The sequence below is a fragment of the Erithacus rubecula genome (assembly GCF_903797595.1).
Source record: "Erithacus rubecula genome assembly, chromosome: 6".
Classification (NCBI taxonomy): Eukaryota; Metazoa; Chordata; class Aves; order Passeriformes; family Muscicapidae; genus Erithacus; species Erithacus rubecula.
This window is the reverse complement of record NC_136688.1, coordinates 4,042,989-4,055,815: the sequence shown is the minus strand read 5'-3', so window position 1 is coordinate 4,055,815 and position 12,827 is coordinate 4,042,989. Positions and strand designations below refer to the sequence as shown.

General features: G+C 39.2%; 1 protein-coding gene across 5 annotated transcripts in view; it reads right to left on the bottom strand.

Moving 5' to 3' along the window:
- KCNQ1 (potassium voltage-gated channel subfamily Q member 1) overlaps positions 1-12,827 on the bottom strand; it is a 314,921-nt gene that overhangs the window by 280,286 nt on the left and 21,808 nt on the right. The window lies entirely within an intron of this gene.

Below are 12,827 nucleotides of genomic sequence, written 5' to 3'. Positions count from 1 at the left end.
CAATACAAGTACCCATATAAAAATATACTTTACCTAAACAATATATAAATATGTGGGTGTTTGACTCATCTCTGAAGTATTCTCGTTTTACCCTCTATCTCTGCCTTTGGGCATTCCTAAGCACAAGCAAGCTGTGCAGGCAAGGCAGGAGAACTCAAATATGGGTCAGTCATTTGAAACATGACATAAATGTTCCCTAAGTATCCAGCCCTTCTGTCTGCAATATTCTCCCCATTGTATAAGAACAACACAGGACAACGTGAACATAAATGGGGTCAGCAGCACAGAGACAGCTGAGGCTCTCTGGATTCAAAGTCCAACATAGACAGAATTTAGTTCAAAGCAAACAGTGAACAGTGAGCTGCAAGGGATGAGCAGCACCAATTCCCATTTACTGAATCCCTTAATGCCAGCACTAACAGTGTCAGTGTTTAACTCAGCCGACACAAGAACCACAAGGGGGCAACAAAGCAGAGACTATCCCGCTTCTGTCCTTCTGAACACACACAAAACCCCAATAAGCATCAAAGTTGAAAGTTCACGTCCCGAAGTGACAAAAACAAACTTAGGGTCTGCCAAATCTCTTTGCTTTTTCTATTAGAGAAATTGATAGCTGAGGTAAGAAATGCATCAAGTGCCAGTCACCCCACTACCTATCTACTTTTATAGTTTTCCTTCACATAAACCCATTTCTTTTTTTTTTTTTTTACACCCTTAGAAATACTCTTAAAATTCACTCATACAAGTCACTGCCGTGCTCTTCCCAGGCTGATGCATGAGACACCTTCATAATCACAAATACACATCATGCCATGCAAAACAAAGATGTTTGGTCAGGCACTGCTGCTTCATGCCTGTTTCTTTGGCATGAGAGAGGTGACACCCACAGGGTGCCAGTGCAGCTGAGCCACTCACCCTGTTACACTGGTATTGCTCTTTTGCTCAGATCAATTGCACATAAAGAACAGAAGGTGCTAAACTAAGACATTAAACAAATACACGTGGTATCCTCTTCCTCTGGCATGAGCATACTGTTCATTGCATTCCAAAATTTTTGTTTTGGTATTAGTGGCTCCCTTCTCCACCTCCGAAGTATAAGAAGGGAGTGAGGCACCAGTAAAATAGAAAACAGGAAGTTTGGCTTTTTTTTTTTTTTCTTTCTCTTTTTTGACAGTTATCTCCTCTTTCTTCAGCCAGAAGTGGAACACAGATCCTCAGTTACTGCATAGGCAGCAGACAAGTCTGCAGGAGTTAGCCATGAACAACAGGTGCAGGGACAGACTCTGCCTCAAACTTGAATTTGCTTATGCAAAAATCATCCTGGGGCAATTTAGCTAGCCAGCCTCAGAAAATTCAAACATTACAATTATAACCTTATCACACTTACTATCACTCTACTGTGATTGCTATTATGAGATTTAAAATAACAAAACAACTTGATGCAGACACTAAACATGTAAACTGTTCATCCAACCAGGAAACATCAGACAAACTAATGAGCAACTGACTCCTCTCTGGTATAGTTCTTTTAAATATACATTTTTCCTCTAAAGAGAGATAGCAAACACTGAAACTTCCTAAACTCTAGCAGTCAAACAGGGCTTCATCTCTTGCAAATCACAAGTCTTTTATCTCCTGAAACCAATTGCTTGCTTACCCTCTGTGCACCATCCTCAAGAAAGGAAGCAGAGTCATGAGTTCAGGCTCTCATCAGCTCTGATCTCACTCTGTGGGGCCAAGCAAGCACTAAAGATGAGGAGATAGACTGTGAAGTTCTTCAATATTTTCTCTCCCAGGTTACAAAATAGCATCTGCTTGCATGTAGATAAGTCACATCAACTGCATCAGCAGATGCATTCAAAACACTCTGCTCTGTGGGAAGTCGTATCTAACAGTGCTGTGTTTTGGGGATTTTTAAACTAAGAATTGTGCAAGTGGCTGATCATCTCTGCACTTCTTGATGTGAAACCACAGCACCACTGCTAAAGTAGCAGGGACATTACAAAGCAGCAGATGTTTTCTTTCACAGACTCAGTTTTTGGCAGAGCAGTAGGAGACCTGTGTCCTCTCAGACAGCACTGTTTTACTCCAAGCCAGTTTCTCTGGTTGGCTTTCCAGCTCAGTTTTCCCAGGCACTGCACACCTGGGGGAGCCAGAGCCAGAGGTGGAGCTCTGGTGGGTGTGGAACAGCCCCAGGGTGCAGCACCCTGGTCACAATTTGAGCTCACCTACATTTCCACCTGTAACCAGGCTCAGGATGTGTGTCTGTGCTACATCACCCTCCAGAAAGAAAAGCACGAACACAGACACAGAGAGTTACACAAGGCAGTGTCTGCATAGGTGTGCTCATATTTAATAAATAATAAGTTTTGTCTTGCTTCATTGTGTCAGTCAGACAATTTAGGTAATTTTCTGAGAAGCTATAGCATTCCCACAAAAGAATCATTCAGCAGACAAGGGAACACAGCCAGCCAGCATATGTGCTGTACTTTGCAACAGATAGGAAATATATTAAGAGCTAAAGGTAGATGTAATGTTTTTCTGACTATTTTAGGATGTATTTTGACTTACAGACAGACCTATGGCTTTTTCCCTGACCTCAGTGTCAGCTGCAGGAACTTGACACATCATAGGTAGCTATCAGTACTGTGCAGCCTTCAGCCCTGAGCTGCTGAGGTTTTTCTATATTTAACTATGATTTTTGAACATTAGCATGTCTTTTTTTGTGGCTTGAAACAACGTGTGGAATGATCAAAGGAACAATAAACCACTTACTGAGAGATAACAATGCTCATTTAGTGAATGTCACAGGTAGGAGAACTGATAAAAGTTTATAAAATATGTCCAGTGATATGACCAGGAACATTTAAAAAAACATTTAAAAAAAACAGTGCATGAGACATGCTGGAAGTACTTACTCACCAGATTAACACAGTCTCATGCACAGGCAGCTGTTATCATCAAAAGCAGCACTAAAATGTGGGTAGATTTCATTCCTTCTTGCAGTGTTTCTTACATACTCCCAGTGGGAGTCTTTCCATAAACCAGGAACAGGTTGCCATTGGGTTATAAACTGAGCTGAGACCTTAAATACATTTAATAGATGAGAATGGACATGCAAAGTTCAGCTCAATTTATATCAACTTGAGCTGTAGCCATCCAGGAAGACAGAGCTTTCCCTTGTTCAATGTCATGAGCTGCCTTAAGTCTGGCTTTTCTAAACATTTTTATTCATTAGAGCTATCAGTCTTGAAGATATCCAACTACTGGTGCCCTCATACATATAGAGAATATCATTTTAGCTGGTAACTGCCAGCTAAAAAGCTGTTACCAGCATCTGTGCTTTTATTTGTTTGGCATGAGGTCAATGGCTAGTTGCAGTTCATCTCTGTTTACTGGAGGAAATAACTCTAAGAGAGAAATATTCTTCAAAAAAAAAAAAAAGCCTTCAGTGTGCTTCTGTGTGCTTAAGATTCTACCTAAGCCCCCCTTCTTGAATCTCTGCCCTTATTTTTACACCACTAGATTGTCTTTCCTCGAATGCACAGCTCTGCCCAGTCTCATACATGATCAGTCATCTCTCCTGTAACTCAGGGGTGGTTTTGTTTTGTAAGATTTTTTTTAGTTTTACAGAGGAAACAACTTTTTTTTGGTCATTTAGCTTCTAACCGTGATATATTTCTTAAATACACCAAGAAATTTAAAATGTAACCTCCTCTAAGCAGAGAGCTTTACAAGAACTGAAAGGATGACATTGAGAATGAACAACACGAGTGTGCAGATTAAATTTGGGCAGATTATCATCATAATTTGCAAACTCTAATGCTGCTGCATATCCAGTTCACATTAGCTCATTAAACCATATGACAGCATCATTATTTCATCTTTCATCCCCATGGCCTACACTTGCTGACACTCTTCAGACTTTGAACTCAGAGGTCAGTGCTATCAGGAAAGGACATTTTCATGCAGCTTTCCAGGTTACAAATAGTGTGATTGCAATGTGGATTTACAGAGACAACTTCAGGTAAAGGACACAATGAAGACTTTTTCATTTTGTCATACATTCTGCTGCATTCCATGCCAGCAAAGCAACTCCTTACTTCATTTACACATCAGAAAAATCCTCATTAAAAACTTCAACAGGTTTTTACTACTACAAGTCAACATAAATCCCTGACCACCTCACACAGTACCACACAGCCATTTCCAAACAAACAAGAGAACATTCAGACCTAACCCATATCAAGCAATTTCTTATGAAATTCACACAAGTAAATACCAGTATTTGTAGGTCTTATGTGAACCCTTCAGTAAATCTGAACTGAATACTTAAAGATGACTATGGAACCCCCAAGCACAGTGCCAGGCTACTGACAGAAAGCTAAATGAGCATTTAATTATCCAGCTGGTGGACACCAGAGATCCTCCATCACTTACTCCATTAAAAATAAAAAGATTGTTTGTAAGAGAATGGTCTGGTGAAGGTACATGGTTAGAAAGAAGGAGCCTTGCACTTAGCTCCTCTTTGCCAATACCTTAAGCCAACCTTAACACTCCTAATAATGGGTTAATTTTATTAATTCATGCATTAGCATAGAAATAAGAGAAAAATCACTGCAGCAAGGAGCTAAGGGACCAGCAACCTACACAAACCATGCTTGAAGATGAAACAAGTTTAAAAAAGAGTAAACATATAGGGAAGTACTTTGGTGTCAATTTAAAAAAAAAGAAAAAAGTAGGGTTTTAAGTCTCTGACCATGCAGTCTCTTTTCCTCTAAGAATTTGTCATGTCTTCTTCTGTTTTGTTTTTGAGGCAGGGGAAGGAAGGAGGGTACACCCCTCCCCATCTCCCAGCTGCTCTGTGGCAGGAGGATGCCCAGAGAAGGGGAAGCACACTCACATTCCTGCAGAGAAGGAACTCCAGGAGCTGGCTACACCACCTTCCTGTCCAACACACGCTTCCTCTCTGCTATGTCCAACACAGGTCAAGCCTGTAGACAGCTCACTGCTCTCAGCTGTCACTTACCATCAAAACCCCTTCCACAGACAAAGTGAGAATGCTCTGTTTGTCTCAGCCTAGCTCTATCTGATGGAGCTTCCTGTTAATATGTATTTGTTCCAACTGCTAAGGCAAATTAGAGTTGGTGCTTCCTGAAGGAAACAATGGCATAATTTTTAACCAGCTCCACAACTCCTTGTCAAAGGAATGATGTCTTCTGGCTCCCACTTAGGAAAGCAGATTTATTGCATTAAAAAGATCACATACAATAGAGAGTAGTCTGATACTACAAAAAATAGGTTAACTCCACACCCAAATAGGCAAGGCTTCTATCACACTTACCTGGCCCTTCTGGGAGGTTAAAGTCTGTAAAAATGATTTAAATTATGGGCAGGGTACCAAAGCACACAATGAATCAAAAGTCATTTAGGATGCAGCACCAGAATTGCTGCAGGAAAGGCCTGTAAGGTCTTGGCAAAGGGGATGATTGCAGTAGAAATGCAAACCAGACGTCAAGATGCTTCAAGAGGAAAGGTTAACTACTCACAGAAAGCAATGTGATTGCATCCTGCAACAGGGCATTGGTTCCTTTGAGAACAGGCATGGATTAACAGGGAGAAGATGACAGGTACTGAGTGAGAAAGTGGAAAATGAATATACTATGTTTAAAACAAGTGCATGATCTAGAGATGTGAATCACTGGACTGCAGAAAATTCAGCAGCCCTCCCCAGACAGCTCACAACAGCTTCCAGTGTGCCTCACCATTAACATGAAACCCCAACACAGCAACACAACAGCCATGGAAGGGGTGAGTTCACATGTGCAGCAAGGGCCTCACCCAACACTAGAAATCAAGAGAATTTCTGCAGTTTTGCTTGCATCAGGCTTAACTGGGGGAAAATATGTCATTTTTTATCAGTCAGTTCTGGAGACTCATTGTTTTGATGGGGGAGAAGAAAACTGTTCCAGAAAATGAGTGCCACAATGCAAGCAAAACTTGTTTTGTAGCTGGAGTTTTATGGTCTGAGCACTCACTACACCACTATCCCACTTTTCTTGTAACAGCAGATTTGAGGCAACAGAGTTTAAATTATTGAATATCCAAATATTAAAATAAAATTACTAAAAGTTCTCAGACTATAAAACACAGCTTCTGAAAAATTGCCAAAATTATACTATTCCTCTGCTTTGCTGTTATCAAACCTAAATTAACTAAATCTTTCTAAATAAAATGCTCTTTTTAAAAACAAATACTTTTAATAATTTCTTAGATACATAATATTTTCTTAAACAAGTAACAAAATTTATTTCCAATGGTTTCACTTCTTTGGGATGGCTGAACACTATTTTCTAGCTTCATCTGACAAAGCAATTCAAGAGCTCTACATATTACCTGGGTTTTTTGGTTGTTTGTTGGGTTTTTTTCCTTTTATTTACTTTCATCCCTGCAGCACTAGTACAAATCACTTTGCCTCCCTCATCAAAGATCAGAGAACATTATATCATGACTTCTAGAGCATATGCATTTTATAATGCTGGAGAAAACTGGACTTGATTAACTTTTTAACTCCCTGTTTAGGGAGCAGCTTCTGGATACCGCAGGTAGCCAAGAAAGTATCCTGCCCCAAAGAAGCAAAACAAGGCAAAATAAAGGAAAAACTGCCTCCACACCAAAGCAGAAAGGCACTATGCCACAGTCTTGTACAGCTCATGTACTAGTGCACAAGAAGCTGGAGGCTAATTGTATGGCAGTACCAGTCAGGGCTATGGCTCTCAATAAAGAAATACCTAAATAAATAATTCTTTCCATAAAGAAATACCCACCTTTTTAGCTCTCTAAAATCCTCTCCATGACAGGGAAGCAATATTGATATATTTCTGACAGCATCCTTTGTTCTTTAGTTGTGACTATAGTGAAATAGATACATAAATATATAAATGGGGAAGAAGCAATCACACCTTGAGCCACTGACGTGGACATATACTTAATGAGATTTATTGCAAATGCCACAAAAGTGATACCAGACCTGAGCAACTGGTCTGTCTCCTCACCTGATCCCCCAAAATGACTTTTTGAGCTCCTTGCTGCCAAAACCAGTGTGTCTGAAAGGCACTTTCACCAGTGCAAGTAAGACGAAGACCGTGAGAAAGATCTGAAGCTGGGATAAGTGCTCTCACCAGGGGTTCCATTATGACCCTCTGCTCTAATTATTTAAGGTATGGTTGACAGATGCTTTCACAGAAATCAGTCTTGTCATGGGCTTTTGGGCTTTTCCACACTCAGCTCTTGGCTGCACTTTTCTAGGGGTGCTGGAGGGAGAAACATGGTACCCTTCATGTACTGGAGCTTAGAAACAAGGAAGAGGAACTGCATGACAGGTTAACACTCCTAAGGAGAAAGCAGAGGAATTCAGCAAACAGACTTATTTCCATTTCCAGGGGAGATAAAGTATTTGCTGAGGGAAAGAAGTGACACTTGAAAGCTATAGCAACTTGACTTCTTAGTTTGCTTTAGGCATGATGGAAAGTTCAAGTGCCCCTGGAATAAGAGAATGAAGAGAGTCTGGAAAGCCACAGGCAGCTTTTAATTTTATTGTGAGAGCCTTTCTGTAAATACAAAAATGCCATGAAATACAGGAATGCTCAATACTCCATTTCCTCAAAAAAGTCTCTACATATTAAATTTCCAAAGTGAAATCCACCCTACACTTAAAGAGCTTTAGCTTTGTGCCCTCGCCACACAACAGTTTTTCACACTGAAAATTATGATGATAACTATTTCTATTATTCCAGCAGTCAAGCTGGCTGTTAGTGGAAATTCTTGTCTCTCACAAGGCTAAAATTTTTGCTGCACCATTTGAACTCACCACCTGCCCTGAATTATTATAATAATTGTAATTATTATAGTGTTAATACAGACATAAAATCATTTATGTTACAGATCTTACTGGGGCATTCAAATTATACACAGCAAGTACAATACATTTCTGGAAACAGTGATAGAAATCAGAAAGAGACAAAACAATTGTTTTGCACTTTGACTTGAATAACAAATGAAATTCCAGTTAATTGTTACCATTGCAAGGCCCAACATTATATGTAAAAGCTCAAATGTTAGATAGTTTCAATTACATGGAGGAAAGCATGCAGTACATGTACAACATTAAGATATCAAAAATATTAAATTACACAAATTTAGGACTCAAAAGAATTCCAGAATCCTACCTCTTTTGTAAATAGCAGAAAAAATTAAGGCATTAAACCATAATACTAATATTTTCTGCATATCCCTTTCTCAAGTGCCAATATTTCTATATGTATATTTAGTCTTATATGTGGTGCTGTACAATTAACAATAATAAACATAAATTTGTAACACATGAAGCTACCTATAAGGGAGCAGGACTTGAAGAGAAGCAGCCTTGGAAGGGTTTTCTTCTGCAAGTCATCATTTCATGGCTAAACTACCAGGAAACATCGAACCATGACTTTCTGTCAAAGTTCAGTGCCCTTGAGATGAAGGTGCCATTTCAAGTGTGTGTTCAGAATGTGTCCAAAATGCATTGATATGAGTTGCCAGCATACTAACAGCATCCATTCAAGTAACATATGACCTCATGGCAATATTATGCTCCAAGATATCACTCTCGGCCCCAAAGCACCATTTTTTATTTTTTTTTAAGGAGTACTAAGAACATTCCAGCAGCATCCAAAACCCTGAGGGAAGCACAGGGTGAAGTCCAGCCACCTCTGTGGCACTGCACTAATGTCCCATGCACACACCTGGCTGCCAACCACCAAGTTCAATAAGAAACTCTCTGCTACTCATTTGTTTCTTTGTGTCTATTCATTCTGGCAGCTGATTTTCAGTCATGGGAATTTATTCTTTAGAATCCTATAGGTTCTGGTAGCACTGCACAGGGAGAAAAAAGGCAGAGCTTGGAAGATGCAGTAACACCATAGAATCACCCATCAACAACACTGAACTTTCTGCTTTGATTTTAAAAACAATTTAAAATTTCTATGGTTATTTTAAAAAGTTATTAACAGCAGCCTACAATTTTGAAGGCACTTCTGAGAGTGCATCATATTTAAACCATTGCACTTCCCACACATCAAATCACCCATAAAATCCTTCAATGTAGGGAACAGATTTGCAGGGGTGAGTTCTTCATCCAGGAACACAACCATTATTCTTTTGAATAAAATTTTAACTTAAAGCATTGATCCCTTTTGAACATGCAGTTCAAGTTACAGATATTAATTGTTTCTGACAAGTCAATCCCTACTGAATTTATAAATCACAAAATTAGTCAAGTGGAAGATTTAAGATCCTTATTCTATGCTGACTGACAAATTTCACAATAACTAAAAGCAGACAAAAACTGTGATATGGAGGATGGACTAGTCACCTTGCAAGTCACTGATTAAAACAAAACTTCACTTTTTTGGAATTTTTTTTTTTTTTTTTTTTTTTTTGGAACAAGCTAAGTCCTACGGATTTCAGAATTTCAGGCCTGACCATTAAAACTTTTTATTGGAAATAAAAAAGAAAAAATAAATTTTAAAAAAATGTTGATTTCCTTGTAGTCCTCAGGACTAATTGGAGAGAGAGAGGGAGGTCAGAGGGGTCACTCTGCCTGTTTAGCAATGTTCAAACCCAATGTGCAATGATCAATATTGTTTTTAAAGATGCAAAGCACTTCAAAAGCTGCAGAAGACTGAGGAACACCAAAGGCACCAGTGCAGCACAAGGCTGAAGGACACAGTTTGATTAGAGCCCTCACTGAAATGGCACCTGTGCCTTTGGAGAACACTTTTCTCTGCAGTTTCACCTTCGTCAGTACAAACAAAAGCATTGTTCTGCTTGGAAAGTCTTTGGCAGCAGAATGGGGAAAATAACAAAGTATCTCCAATGTGCAGAGCACATAACATTTGTTCCTTAATCTGATGGAGCAAATTAATTTCTTGACCAGCTGACAGGATACACTTAATTAAAAGGGGAAAAAAAAATGTGTGGAAGGGAGCTTTCTTAATCTGTGTACTCCTTTTTTCCTTCTCCAAGGAATTGCTGGGCAGATTCCTGCTCCACACAGTCAGAGTGTGACTTTCACCTGAAGCAACCCTGAATTTCAGAAACCCAGAACTAGTGAAATCCTCTGCTTTTATGTTTCTGAGATAGTCATTATATTTTTTAAAGTTTCTTAGATAAATACAGTAGTTGATGACACACATTTTAACACTCTGCTGCTCCAAGGCCCACAACCATTAAAAAAGGAAGGAAAAAAGTAAATATTGAGGTCTTTCCCACAAAACTAGCACTTTTTGTAAAGGTAATTAGCACAAATTTTAAATTTTAAAAAGGGATCTAAGGACAACTAATTTATCAACCTAGTGTTTTCCAGTATTTTTTTTATATATTCTTTCTCACTGCTCAACATATACCAAATAAAGCCATGCTACTCTGAGATATCCTAATCAATTCTTAATTGGGAAGAAGGATGCAATTTCACATCATCCATCTCTGACACAGGCTTCTGGGAGAACAGTATTTGTAATAAAATAATTACTATTTGTAGGATGACTCTGGCTCCAGACCTTCATTTGAGCTCTGAAAAATCTGGTATTGCAGATCCATAAAATGTGGGACACACCAGCAAAATCAATATTTGTATTTGAGCACTCAACTCCTTCATAATGTAGACTTCAATACAAACATCAAAAAAAAAAAATCAAAAGAAAGCAAACAAAAAACCCACAATTATTCTAAACAGTGAGAAGCTTCTTTATCTGGAACAACAATCCCTGAACTTTTAGGAGTGATCTATGGAGCTTTTGTTCTTGGCTCAAGTTGGCAGAGATGTTTCTCATTCACCTCAGCCACTTCAGCAGAAGTTAAAACAATATTATCACACCCACAGTGGACAGCTCCAGAAAGGCTCCTTTCAGCCAATTAAAATCCCCTCTTTGAAAGGTTGTTTTTTGCCTTTTTTTTTTTTTTTTTTTTTTTCTTTTCCTGAGGCTGACTCCTTTACCTAAAAAATTGTCAGATAAGTTGCTGCTGCTCCCTACCATGGTTAAGACACAGGAGCCCAGAAACAACCTGGGGATGGAAACTGCCTCAAGTCAAGCATTCATAAAATTTAGGGGAGAAAGAAGATTCACTGAGAATCAACAGGTGACTGTCTGGACAAACACAGGTGTGGGAGCATGGAGGCTCCTGGGTGAAAACTCCAGCAGGTGGCCCCAAAGCAGCAGCAAGATCCTGTGCCATTCCCAGAGGCTTTTGGACACCCAGCAAAGGCAACCAAACCCCAACTCAGCAAGGTCTGCTGGTACTGAGCTGGTTTGTTAGAGTGAGCAAAAGCTTTATTTAATTTTATTGGTTGATTAGTTAGGAACATAAACCAATACACAAAACTAAATCTGGTCAAAAGCTGTGATGTCTCAACTAAAAGTTGACTTTTAAAGTTAACTTTTTCCTAGGACAGTATTTCTGGTTTTTATGGTTACAGAGCTGCACAGCTTTTTAAAAGCTTCTTCCATTGTGATTTAAAAAAACCTTCAAGTCATCGTAGAAAGTATTTTAGGCAGACACTTCCAGTGTATTTTAGGAAGACATTTCCCATTAACAGAAGGTCAGAATGAGGGTAGAGCACATATTTCATTACATGTCATTACTCACACACTTCCAAAGTTAATTGTGTCAAAGCCCTTTTAAGAAACTTAGGTATGGTTTCCCATACAAGAATGGTAAAAAAGCACATGCTCAAAAAAGCAATGAATTCTGGTTAAAAATTACTGCATTCTGAAATAGCACTTTCAGGGCTCACATGCAAGTGTCTGCCTTAAATCTACCCCTTCAGAAAATGTTTCACTAATCACAGCTGAGAAATCCAACTGGCCTTCCTCCACATGCAGGAAAAAATGCTTGGACCCAAGGAGGTGTGCTGATAAATGAACTTGCTGTTCTTAATAAAGAGAGAGAAATATGTAAGACTAACTTTTTTTTTTTTTTTTTTTTTTTTAAGTGGGAAAATGGGATAAAGAGTATCAGATCACAGAAGCATAAGATGGTTTGGGTTGGAAGGGACCTTAAAGATCCACCAGTTCCAAACCCCATAGGCAGGGGACACCTTCCACCATCCCAGGCTGCTCAGAGCCCCATCCAACCTGGCCTTGAGCACTGCCAGGGATGGGACATCCATAACTCCTCTGGAAACAAATTTTAAAGAAATTCAGTAGTATCTAGTTCCCTTAATCAGCTTTTTCCTTAATTCCACCACCTTCCTACTCACCAGCTATGACCTTGTCATGTTTAAAGTCTGAAACTTCAAAAACATGTCACAAAACAAGAAATTGAAGTTCTGTATAACTTTTATCCCAGAATTCTTTCTGATCTCACACAGTTCCCTTGCTCTTCCACACTGATCTTTACTGAAAGCATACTCCATGCTATGCATTGCAAGGCACAGAGCACATGCTTTGGCCAGGTTAACACTGAAAAAGAAAAAAGAAAGTGGACACGAGCTACCTTCTACTTCCTAAGTGCATGCAAACTTCCACTGCAGTGACCCATGGAGCAAATATTATCTTCATCAGCCAGCAAGGAAAATTGAACACTGAGGACATTAAGTGATTTGCACAAGAGCAGCTTCACCTGAGATGAAGCTAAGATGACAGAAACTGTGTACAATATTTGAAGAGTTTTGCTGCCAGTAAGAATAACTAGCCCTGATCAAGTGCCTCTTCCCTCCCTAAGTAGAAAATGCCTGTGAGCTACTGGAATAACAACTTAAATGCAGAGCCTGCTGGAAAATATTC